Raw genomic sequence first — 13,114 nt, forward strand, 5'->3', positions numbered from 1 at the left:
CCTTAGGCTGCAGAAAGGAATGTAGGCATACAAGGGTTCCATTTACATAATGTTGTTAAAAATGCAAGCCCACGTTGAGGCCAGTGGTTGCCTGGGGCTGGGGGTGAAGGCAGTGAGGGACTTCAATGGGGCCACCCAAGGGAAGCTTCGAGGTAGAGGAAATGCCCTGTGTCCTGAATGGAGCAGTAGTTTCAATTGTATGTACATCTGTGAAAATGCATTTAGTAGTACAGTTTATCTTTTTAAATTTTTCTTTTGTTGAGAAAGCACTCACACTGCGTCCTCTCTCTCTTACCCCTCCAAAGGAGGAGGAGAACGATCATCAGTGGCGATTGGCAGTTGTGGAAACAACACCTAAAGCCAGCTTCATGCTCAGGAGAGAACTCTGCACCTCCTCCTCATGGTTTCGGGTACTCTACACGTTCAGAGAAACTTCTGTAGTAACAAACTATAGAAATGATCCCTCAAAGTATAGTCTTAAATGTACACTTTAAAGTGATGCAGTCTACTGTACCTAAATTATACCTCAGTAACATTCGTGTAATAATCTACTGTATTTCTCCATACTAGCAGTGAGCATTTAGAAAGTGAAATTTAAAAAAAAAAAAAGGAAATGAAATTCAATAGACAGAAAAGAGATGCAAGTCCACCACAATTAAATGCATAACAACACATATAACAAAGATCCCTGAAAACTATTGCTGAGATAAATTAAAGGAGATCTAAATAATTGAAAAAATATATATTACAGTCAGAGATTAGAAGACTCAATATTGTTGGAATATCAAATTAGCATTATTCTGATTCATACCGGAGAAGGCATTTTGGGGGCAAATTTACAAGCTAATTCTCAAATGTCTATGGAAATCAGGGTACCTAGAATAGCCAAGTTGACCTCGAAGAATTAAAATGGAGAAGTTTACTAAATTTCAAAGCTCACGATAAAGCTACAGTAATTAAAGCATTCGTTATGGTATAAGTAAACACAATGTAAATATATCAATGTGAGAAGGTAGAGAGTAAAAAATTTCCTGATACACATATACATTTATAAATTTTAGTTTTATTGTTTTCAATTATTTTCTTTTTAAGTAATCTACACCCAACATGGGGCTTGAACTCACAACTCTGAGATCAAGAGTCGCATGCCCCACCTATTGAGTCCTCCAGGTGCCCCTCAATTATTTGATTTCTAAAATAAAGCCACCAGTATGCTTCACCAGATTACGAAGGACTTTCCCTAAAAGTAAGTGGAATGGATGAACATCTATTAAAAAATAAGTTAATATTAAAACCCACTTTGTACCATATATTGATGTTAGTTGGAGATGTGAAAGCAAAAGTATTTTTATTAAGCACCATGTCTCACATTAATAGCTAGTGGTCAGAATAATATGCTATTAGCTTGTTGTGAAGATATTTTTCCAATGAAAAAGTTTAATCCAGGAGGTTTGGGGCAGGAATGAGGTCTAGGCAAAGGAAGCACCTATATGGAAAGATAGGAGTGAATGGAAAATGTGGGAAGGGGGCTTGGAGTAGGAGGGGGCTCTACCTGACACCTGGCCCCAGCACCTACAGCAAGGGGACCTTGGGCCAGTTACAGACCCTCTCTGTGACTTGGTTTCTTCATCTGCAAACCAGGAAAATGTAATACTTCCTTGACAAGTTGATTTTGAAGACTAGAAGTCCTAATATATATGAAATCATCACTCTCAAGAACTGTAAGGGACATCCATGATAGCAGAGAGTCTCCAAACTGACTAAACACCTGAGTGCAGTAACTAGATTCCAGGCCCCATGTAAACCCACTGAATCAGAATTGCTAGAAACCAGGTCTATGAACTGGTATTTGTACTAACTCTTCCAGGCTATTCTTATAATGATCCATTTATGAGTAGGAAACACTGAGTTGTATACCTTTTATCTAAAGCAGAGAAGTAGGAATAGCAGAACAAGGATATTTTCAACCCAGTCTCTAAGGCAGAAGAGAAACTGCGGAGGACACTCGCATTGAAGGGGACCTGGCCCATCTGACCCCATCTTAACTTCCTCCAGTTTACTGCAGAGACACAAACCCTGGAAGACATATGCCTCAGGCACCTGACAGTCCACCTTGAAAGCTGTCAGAGCTCTAATTTCGAATTCAATTTTCCTTTGAAAGGAAGTGAAATCTACCTGGTTTTGCCCATTGATGGACCGGTGTTCTCCAAGTTTTTTGCCTTACAGAAATAAATCCTCCTTGTCATATTGCTATTAATTCAAACTTCAACACAGATGTTCAAGGAAGAAAGTTTTATAAATAATGTAGCCACTAATAAGAAACCAGAGAGTTCTAACAAAACCAATAGACAACCGACAGAATGGGAGAAGATACTTGCAAATGACATATCAGATAAAAGGCTAGTGTCCAAACTGTATAAAGAACTTATCAATCTCAACACCCAAAGAACAAATAATCCAATCAAGAAATGGGCAGAAGACATGAGCAGACATTTCCAAAGACATCCAAATGGCCAACAGACACATGAAAAAGTTTTCAACATCGCTGGGCATCAAGGAAATACAAATCAAAACCACAATGAGATACCACCTCACACTGGTCAGAATGGTGAAAATTAACAAAGCAGGAAACGACAGATATGGGCAACGATGCAGAGAAAGGGGAACCCTCCTACAATGTTGGTGGGAATACAAGCTGGTGCAGTCAGTCTGGAAAATAGTATGGAGGTTCCTCAAAAAGTTGAACATAGAGCTACCTATGACCCAGCATCTGAACTACTGGGTATTTACCCCAAACATACAAATGTAGTGATCCAAAGGGGCACTTGCACCCCAATGTTTGTAGCAGCAGTGCCCACAATAGTCAAACTATGGAAGGAGCTCAGATGTCCATCAACAGATGAATGGATAAAGAAGATGTAGTGTGTATATATATATATATATATATCGGAATATTACACAGCCACTAAAAAACGGAATCTTGCAATTTGCAACGACATGGATGGAACTAGAGGATATTATGCTATGCGTAATAGGTCAATCAGAAAAGAAAATTATCATATGATCTCACTGATACGCAGAATTTAAGAAACAAAACAGAGGATCATAGGGGAAGAGAGGAAAACATAAAAAAGATGAAACCAGAGAGGGAGACAAATCATAAGGGACTCTTAATCTAAGAAACAAACTGAGGGGAACACCTGGGTGGCTCAGTCGTTATGCGTCTGCCTTCTGCTCAGGTCATGATCCCAGGGTCCTTGGATCAAGCCCCACATTGGGCTCCCTGCTCGGCGGAAAGCCCGTTTCTCTCTCTCCCACTCCCCCTGCTTGTGATCCCTCTCTAGCTGTGTCTCTCTCTGTCAAATAAATAAAAAAAAATCTTAGAAAAAAAAAAGGAAACAAACTGAGGGTTGCTGGAGGAAGGGGGTGGTGGGGATGGGGTAATGTGGTGATGGACATCGAGGAGGGTATGTGTTGTAATGAGCACTGGGTATTATATAAGACTGATGAATCACAGACTTGTACCCCTGAAACAAATAATACACTATATGTTAATTAATTGAATTTAAATTTAAAAAAAGAATGTAAAAATTAAATTTAGAAAAAATAGAGAGATTGGGTTCTCAAAGAAAAAAAAGAAACCAGAAAGTTCAGGACAGTGCAGCCCAGTAGATCACAATCACTGAGACTTTGGACACCCAAATTTAAAGGGAAATTATCCCTTCCTGTCATTGGATGTCATGCCAACTTCGGTGAGGTGGGAACAAAACTACCAATTCCAAAGACAGATGCATTGTTCTTGCCTCCAGATTGTATCTGACATCCTGACACCCATAACCATTTCAGGGAGCCTTTGGAAGAGTCCAGCCATCACTAGAAATGGTTTAGTGGAATGAAGAGGAGGCTCTGGAAATTATGCCAGGTCATAGAGAGGAGGATTAAATAGGACAAATGCATGATAACATGTTACTCTTACTGTTCCCAAACTGAAAGCAATAACTTACTTGCTCTTATAGTGTTTTTTCTAATTTTGTCTGTTTTTAATGTGGCCAAATAAATTATTTTCGTGTTTCTCCTCAGATTTCCCACTCTTTATTTATGGACAACAATACTACCTCAAATGATTATGATGAAAATAAAATGCCATAATATATGTACAGTACTTTGCAAAATGCTTAGGACAATATCACTCAATGAACTATTATTGTTATGATTACTTTTTTTTTTTGAGAGAGAGAGGAAGAGTGAGCATATAGGTGTGAGTGGGGGGGTTGGAGTGAAGGGGCAGAGGCAGAGGGAGAGAGAGAATCTTAAGCAGGTTCAATGCCCAATACAGAGGCCCACAGGGTCTCATGACCCTGGGATCATGACCTGAGCCGAATTCAAGACTCAGATGCTCAACTGACTGAGACCCATGGTGCCCCTGTTTTGGGTACTTTTATTAGCGTTGCAAAACACTCATCCCTGTGTGACTTCAAATAAGTCATGTAACTTTTGTAGCCTTCAGTTTTATCACTTTTAAGGTAAAGGGATTTGACAAATTTTTCTTCCAAAGAAAGTCAGGGTCCCACAAACACCAGAAAATAGACCCAAAAAAATGTGTCCCTTGCCTCCAGAGACACATCTAGTAAGAAGTTGCTATGGCTGAGTTCAAAGAGGTGGCTGCCTGTGTTCTCCTCTAGGATTTTGATGGTTTCCTGTCTCACATTGAGGTCTTTCATCCATTTTGAATTTATTTTTTGTATATGGTATAAGAAAGTGGTCCAGTTTCATTCTTTGCATTTAGCTGTCCAGTTTTTCCAACAGTAGGTGTCAAAGAGACTGTCTTTTTTCTGTTGGATATTCTTTCCTGCTTTGTCAAAGATTAGCTGACCATATAGTTGTGGGTCCATTCTTGGGGGCTCTGTTCTCTTCCATTGATCTATGTGTTTGTTTTTGTGCCGGGACCATACTGTCTTAATGAGTACAGCTTTGTAAGAGAGCTTTAAGTCTGGAATCGTGATGCCTCCAGCTTTGCCTTTCCTTTTTAGGATTGGTTTGGCTGTTCAGGGTCTTTTGTGGTTCCATACAAATTTTAGGATTGTTTGTTCTAGGTCTATAAAAAATGCTGGTGGCATGTTAATAAGGATTGCATTAAATGTGTAGATTGCTTTGGGTAGTATAGATATTTTAACAATAGCTGTTTTTCCAATCCATGAGCATGGGATGTTTTTCCATTTCTTTCTGTGTTCTTCAATTTCTTTTGTAAGTGTTCTGTAGTTTTCAGGGTAGAGATCTTTTACCTCTTTGGTAATTTTATTCCTAGTATCTTATGGGTTTTGGTGCAATTGTAAATGGGATCAATTCCTTGATTGCTCTTTCTGTTGCTTCCTTATTGGTGTATAGAAATGCAACAGATTTCTGTACATTGATTTTGGATCCTACGATTTTACTGAATTTGTAGATCAGTTCTAGCAATGATGTGGGTGGAGCTAGAGTGTATGATGCTAAGAGAAATAAGTCAGTCAGAGAAAGACAAATACTGTTGATTTCCCTTACCTATGGAATTTAAGAAACAAAACAGATGAACATAGGGATGAAGAAAAGAAAAGAACCATACAACAGACTCTGAACTATAGAGAACAAACTGATGGTTGCTGGGGGGGAGGTGGGCAGGGGGATGGGTTAAATGGGTGATGGGCATTAAGGAGGACACTTGCTCTGATGAGCACTGGGTGTTGTATGTACGTGATGAATCACTAAATTCTACTCCTGAAACTAATATTATACTCTATGTTAACTGGAAATTAAGTAAAAACTTGAAATAAAAAAGATAAAGCCTTTGCTGAATCTCACACAGCAATATCATTATGCAGTGTGCTTGGAGACTGGCATGGGCTGGGTGAAGATAAGGTTTCAGAAGTGGTTGATCCTGTCCTCTGTCCCCTACCTTGAATGCTCAGTGCCATATGGCCACACCCATTGCATCTTCAACTCAGGCAAGTCCAGCCACTAAATTGAAGGAATTGATGCTGTCCATGCAAAATGAATAAACTTTTTAGAATTTCTAAAGAAAAAAAAAAGAGGATGAGAGTTTTACTTGAGCCCCACATAGGACAGCTGCATGGGACAGGCAATCTTTACAAAGAAGAGAGTGTCCTGACAAAGGTACTTTTGGTATAGGGTTATATACATTTTTCACATAAAAAGTTACAAATTGTTAGACAAAGACATTGTAGAAAGACACTGCATTTCCCGATCTTAGGTTTCTAGTATATGCAGGGCTGCATGACTTTAATTTATGGGAACCAAGGAAGTGTCTTCCTTTTTCTTATCTTTTCCAGAATGCTCCTTTGGGTTATTTTCTCTAATAAAGCAGATGTACAATGTGTGCTTGGGGTGGAAATAGAGCCCATGCATTGAGTTTTTGTGGATTCATTTTGACCTTGGTAAATGTGAAAGCATAGCTTCCTTGGGAACCCAGGAACAGGACCCGCAAACACTGAATGTTGACCATTACCTTTATCGGTGCTACAGCGACCTCCTAAGTCTCTGGCTCCTCAGATCTAGGTGGGAACTTGTGCTGAAGAAGTGAGGAGGTGCTTCAGGGCATCACGTCCCTGCCTGCCTGTTTCTCTCTTCTCAACCTCAGCTTCTATGTCACCGAACACCACTGCACACATGCACTGTGGACATCCATCCATCACTACCCATGAATTCAAACTTCCCATGTTTGCTTAGAGGAATACAACCACAGGTCAATGGCATGAGGTCAACTCAAAGAAATCTAGCAAGCAATGTTCCATCTTTTTAAAATTGTCTTAAAATTTTTGGGGGCGCCTGGGTTGCTCAGTCGTTAAGTGTCTGCCTTCGGCTCAGGTCATGTTCCAAGGGTCCTGGGATCGAGCCCTGCATCGGGCTCCCTGCTCAGTGGGGAGCCTGCTTCTCCCTCTCCCACTCCCCCTGCTTGTTTTCCCTCTATCGCTGTGTCTCTCTCTGTCAAATAAATAAATAAAATCTTAAAAAAATATAAAATAAAATAAAATTGTCTTAAAATTTTAAAAAATATATATTTCCAGTAGAGTTAACATATGGTGTTCCATGAGTTTCAGGTTTATAACATGGTGATTGAATATTTCCATACATTGCCCAGTGCTCATTATCACAAGTGCAATTCTTAATCCCCATCACCTCACCCATCCCCAGACACCACCACCCCTCTTCTAGTCTTCTAGGATCCAAACCAGGATGATGGAACATCATCATTTTGCTCCACAGAATCAATTGACGGATGGGCCTTGAACATAAGGGGACCTGAGGTGCTTCCTGATGGAAGAGCACACAGCACTTGAGAGGAAGTCTTGCCAACATGTCAAGCCTGAAACTGATCGGTTTCTACATCTGCCAGGTCCAACACAGCAGTCGTTAGAATCAAGGGGCTACTGAATATTTGGAATGCGGTTAGTAGGACCTCTTTCCTTAGAACTGCATTTTAAATATATTTCATTTACAGCTCACTGAAATATAAACTTAAAACCTGAAGAAGACTGTTTTTCTATTAATCACATTTTATTACTCTGGCGGAATTCTGTTTCCCTTAATGTGAAGCATTAAGCGGCAAGATGCAAGATTATTTTTGATTGTTGTGCACTTACACTTTTTACTTTTCAATGTTCCTGCCAGAAAATCTTAAATTCCATGTGTGGCTTGCATTTCTTTGTAATAACACTGTTCTTCAAGAACAGTGGAGATTCCAGCACGAACTAAGAGGAAGTATGATGGACTGTGTTAATGTATATCTGGCTGTAACGCATTCTGTGGGAATGCTCCAGAACAAACACCTCAGTATTTTCAAAAATGAGTAACAAAAAAGGAGACAACAAGAGCTGGAGAGGGAGAAGCAGAGAGTGAGAGCCAGAGGGAGGGGGAGGGAAGGAGGGAGGACTAAGGAAAGGGAGAAACTGAGGAGAAATCTACACATTGCTAGGAGGCTTGAAGACAGGTCCTACTGATCAGAGTGTGTGCATTTTATTTGGATCCTGATACAGAGAAAACAACTTAAATACAGCAATGGGAAATTTGAACACTACGTATTTTATGATATTACATATTTTAAATTAATTTATGAATATTTAAAGGTTATGATGATAATACTTTGAAAAAGAGTTCTCATTTAGGGAAACACACATAAAACTGCAAATGAAATATGATGTCTGGGATTTGTTTTAAATAATATAGGAAAACGTAAGTGGGTGGGATTGTATTCAAACAAGTTCAGCCCTAAGTTGATAACTGTTGAACCTGGCTGATGAGGACGGGGATGATGTGTTCTACGATTCTGTCTACTTGTGTGTGTTACTGACATTCTGCATCTAGAAAAGAGTGATAACGAGTACAAGTCCACTGAGGATAATGGCAGCTGAATCTCTCAACACATGACTTTAAAGGGTCAGGGTTTAACCTCGAGAGTCAGTAACACTGCTCATAACCCTGTCCCCGAACAGCCAGGGGCCAGAGACAACTGTGAACTCCAGATGGTTAGTACTTAGCCAGGTCTGGGAGCCAGAGACAGCAGGAGGGTCAGCACAGACCAGGCACTTAGAAGAGAGGACTTCAGGGAGGATTCTCAGCAGGGAATACAGGTGAATGATGGCAGAAAGAGAGTGGGAAGAGCTCAGAGGGTGCCTGAGGCCTGCTGACTTCAGCTTCGGCTACTTGGATCAGAAGGAAGGGGCTGCACGGTGTGGAGGACAGAGGTGGCACTCAGGGGAGGGGCAGACCTGGATGAAGGTAGCGTCCTTTGGAGGCTTGTGCTAAAGAGAATGAAGCCACTGGTAGAAATGAAAAGACCTACTGGAAGAAAACAGGATTCCAGGAGCAGAAGACAAACCTCCCCTATCCCCAGACCTTTACATCTATTAGAATAATTACACCAAAGAGAGGGATCCAGACCTCAGAAATCCACTAAGCTACTCAGAGCACTCATCCGTTCCTACGTGGAACTTTTCTCATTCCAGCAAACCCAGGTGTGTTAAAGTGAAAATGCAGAGCAGACCGGTGTCCCAAGGTGACAGAAGAAAACAAAACAAGCAGAAATAGAGAGTCAAACATTTCAGCTCAGTAAAGATCCCCCCTGAAATCAATCACAAAACATAGGAAAACTGTAAAATTACATCCCGACCTGAATGAAATGTACGAACAAGCATTTGTAGACATGAAAAGGTAAAAGTTCATTTAACAAACACACGACTCCAAAGAGAAGTGGGCAAGAAAGAAGAAATGGGAAACTAGAATTGGCAAGACTAGGAAAAAACTGAACAAAAATTCTCTGGAAAAGAGGCTGATCAACAAGATTCATAAGGGCAACATGGGTGCAAAATTATAGTGGACATTGAATACAGAAAAGAAAGCAGCCAAGAGAATAGAAATGAACAAAAGATACTGAGACAGGGTCGCAGAGAAAGTCCTGGATGCCTGCGGGAGACAGAACCAGAGGAGCCAACGCTAAGACCTATCCTCCTAGAACTAATAGATTTCAAAGAAAAAGAAGAAAACTCCTCTGAAGCTACAGACTTGTCCCCCAACAACCACCAAAACGACCACTTTTTATCCAATGGATATCCCAAACAAACATACAAAGCAAGGCAATATATATATTTTTCTTTTAAAATTTTTAATTTAAATTCCATTTAATTACCATTTACTGTATTATTAGTTGCAGAGGTAGAATTCAGTGATTCAGGGCACCTGGGTGGCTCAGTCAGTTAAGCATCTGCCTTGGGCTCAGGTCATCTTGGGATCAAGTCCCATATCCGGCTCCCTGCTCAGCACGGAGTCTGCTTCTCCCTCTCCTTCTACCCCTCTCTCCTGCTTGTGTTCTCACTCTCTCATGCTCTCTTTCTCAAATAAATAAATAAAATAATTTACAAAAGAATTCCATGATTTGTCAGTTGCATATAACACCCAGGGTTCATTACATCAAAAGCCCTCCCTAATGCCCATCACCCAGTTTACCCCATCCCCCTACCCACCTCCCCTCCAGCAACCTTCAGTTTGTATTCTATAGTTGAGTCTCTTATGCTTTGTCTCCCTCTCTTGTTTTCCTCTTCTTTTATTTTTCCTTACCTTTCCTTATATTCTTCTGTTTTGTTTCTTAAATTCCATGGATGAGTGAAGTCATATGGTATTTTGTCTTTTTCTGGCTGACTTATTTCACTTAGTATAATACCCTCTAGTTCCATCCATGTTGTTGCAAATGGCAAGATTTCATTTTTTTGGTGGCTGAGTAGTATTCCATCGTATATATAGATGCCACGTCTTCTTTATCCATTCATCTGTCGATGGACATCTGGATTCTTTCCATAGTTTGTTGTGGACATTGTTCCTATAAACATTGGAGTGCAGGTGCCCCTGCAAAACACTATGTTTGTATCCTTTGGATAAATACCTTTATTTTTTTTTAAATAAATAAATTGTGGCTTAATACGTAGCTGTATTTTTAACTTTCTAATTTTTAAAAATATTTTATTTATTTACTTGCCAGAGAGAAAGCACGAGTGCCCAAGCAGTGGGAGCGGCAGGCAGAAGGCGCAGCAGGCTTCCCGCTGAGCAGGGAGCCTGATGGGAGGCTTGACCCCGGGACCCAGGGATCATGACCTGAGCCAAAAGCAGATGCTTAACCGACTGAGACACCCAGGCATTCCTATTTTTAACTGTTGGAGGAAACTTCAAAATGTTTTCCAGAGTGGCTGCCCCAGTTTGCATTCCCACCGACAGTGTGAGAGGGTTCCCCTTTCTCCCTATTCTTGCCAACATCTGTTGTTTCCTGAGTTAGTAATTTTAGCCATTCTGACTGGTGTGAGGTGGTATCTCACTGTGGTTTGGATTTGTATTTCCCTGAGAAAGCACTCTATTTTTAAAGCTCAGTAAAATCCCATTGTGCAAGTACTTTCTACTCAGCTAGGATGTCCATGTATGCAGGCAGTAGGAAAAGAGTATTCAATATGGAACCCTCAGGGAGTCCTGAATCCATCACTAGCAGTCCTTTGAAGGTGAACTCCATCCAACGAGAGATGACTGGGGACATTTCGACTTTCCAACAGCTGATCACTGTTGAATCGACTTAACTGTACATCTAAAACAAGAATCTGGGAGTGGAGCAGGTGGGAAAAATAGGATGTAAACGGCATCTGTTTCACTGGGTGGAAACAAGAATCTAAGAAGAGGCAGGTTAAGAAGAAGGAAAGAGAAAATAGAATAATGTCAACAGTTTGAGGTTAAGAGATCACTTAAAACTTAGAGACTGAATGTGAAAAGTTTCACAAGCTAAGAAGGAACCAAACATGTCCAAAACCTTTTGGCTCAGTCGGTTAAGCATCTGCTTTTGGCCCAGGTCATGATCCCTGGGTCCCAGGGTCAAGCCCCCCATCGGACAGAAGGAAAGAGAAAATAGAATAATGTCAACAGTTTGAGGTTAAGAGATCACTTAAAACTTAGAGACTGAATGTGAAAAGTTTCACAAGCTAAGAAAGAACCAAACGTGTCCAAAACCTTTTGGTGCAAGGCTCAGCCCTACCTATACACCCTTCCTAAACCCCAAACTCACATACAGACACACACAGGTGCACACACGGAAAAGAAAACCCATACCACAGAGAGACAAACACAGCCAAAATTTCTTTTCTGTATGGTATGTTTAGCCTAAAAGACATGGAGACTCAGCATTAAATATGATGAGGAGAACCAAGAATATTTGCATTACTGGGTATCCAGATCCACCAAATCGCCATGATAGTAACAGATTAGAGCATCAAATGTAAAAAATCAATAGTCCACGTGATTGTCAAAACAAAACCTTTAATGATAATGAACAGGGAGGGAATGTTCTTTTCCACATCACATTGCCAGCAAATACACGTTGTGTGGGAATGATAAAGTCAGAATTCTTCCAATACACAAACACACACAGGGTTATGACACACTGTCGGGATCCTTAAAAGATGGCGACATTTTAGAGAAAGACTGTGGAGAAGAGGATCTGCATACATTCTCAGAGTACCACTTACCAAATCACTAATTTTAGAAAGAAACTCGTGTGTCTTGCTATGAACATATCGCACAGGCCCTTCCCCAGCAAAGTGCCCAGTGTTGCTACCACCAGAATGGTGATGGGCAAACTGGACACACGTGGTCTCCGGGTGGGCTGAGCTGGGACACACACAGCGGTAACTACGGAGTGTCCTGGCCAAAGGGTTAGGCTGAATTTAATCAGGAGGAAATGATCAGACGACTTCAGGATGTAGGCCATTCAGCTGGACATCTGGCCTGTCCCCTACAAACAAGGGAATGTCACCACCACCGAGACAGCCACCCAAAGGTGAGGAGATGTTTTGGGTTGGAAAGGACTAAAGAAATACAGTCACACGTTCTTTTTAGTCCTTTGAAACCCAAAATAGCTCTTCTCCTTTCAGTTGTCTCTTATTTGTGGTGACACTGACTGTTTGAAGACACAGGCCATTCATCCTGTTCAATGTTCTACATCCTGAAGTTGTCTGATCACTACCTCGTGCTCAAATTCAGGCTAAAGCTCTCCAGCAAGAACACTGCGTAGTTAATGCTGTGTGCTCCTAGCAGAGCCCATCTGGTGGCCAGAATGTCCAGTATGACATGTGGTCTTTTTCCATGATGCTCCTGACTCCGGTTCTCTGCAGGATGGAATTGAGAACAGCAAGACTTATGGTCTCTCAAAACTGTGTGTGATCTACTCAGGCATTGGTCTCCTTAGCGATTTATCACAACTGCAGCTGAAGGGCTAGAATTTCTCTCCTCCAACCAGTCTTTTGCAGCCCAAATCACAGAGAATGGCTTGTGATCGTGATGTTGATTCTCAGCAAAGGATCCCTCCTGTGCTCTGCTTGGGCTGTAACTCGATGCGCTGCTCTAGATTTCCTTTCATCAAGTGGAAAATCATGGGGTTTTATGATGGGGTTTCATTCAAGTGAAGTTTCATTCAATCTCTTTTCTTAGTTTCTGAAGGACTTGGTATCTGATAGAGGAAGAGAGAGAGAAACCAAATGCGAGTCTTGCTCAAATCCTGCTGACAGCTGAGCCTGGAGGGGTGGCTACATGGTGACAG

At 41.0% G+C, this 13,114-nt stretch overlaps 1 non-coding gene across 1 annotated transcript; it reads right to left on the minus strand.

Annotated features, from left to right (window-relative positions):
- Window positions 1-265: 265 nt before the first annotated feature.
- LOC135364251 (small nucleolar RNA U3) lies at window positions 266-479 on the minus strand. The gene has a single exon (XR_010411173.1). It is a non-coding gene; the product is annotated as a small nucleolar RNA U3 (small nucleolar RNA).
- Window positions 480-13,114: the final 12,635 nt, after the last annotated feature.

Source organism: Mirounga angustirostris, unplaced genomic scaffold, assembly GCF_029215605.1.
Source record: "Mirounga angustirostris isolate CCGP_5_RB_7025 unplaced genomic scaffold, mMirAng1.0.hap1 SCAF_4, whole genome shotgun sequence".
NCBI classification, from domain to species: Eukaryota; Metazoa; Chordata; class Mammalia; order Carnivora; family Phocidae; genus Mirounga; species Mirounga angustirostris.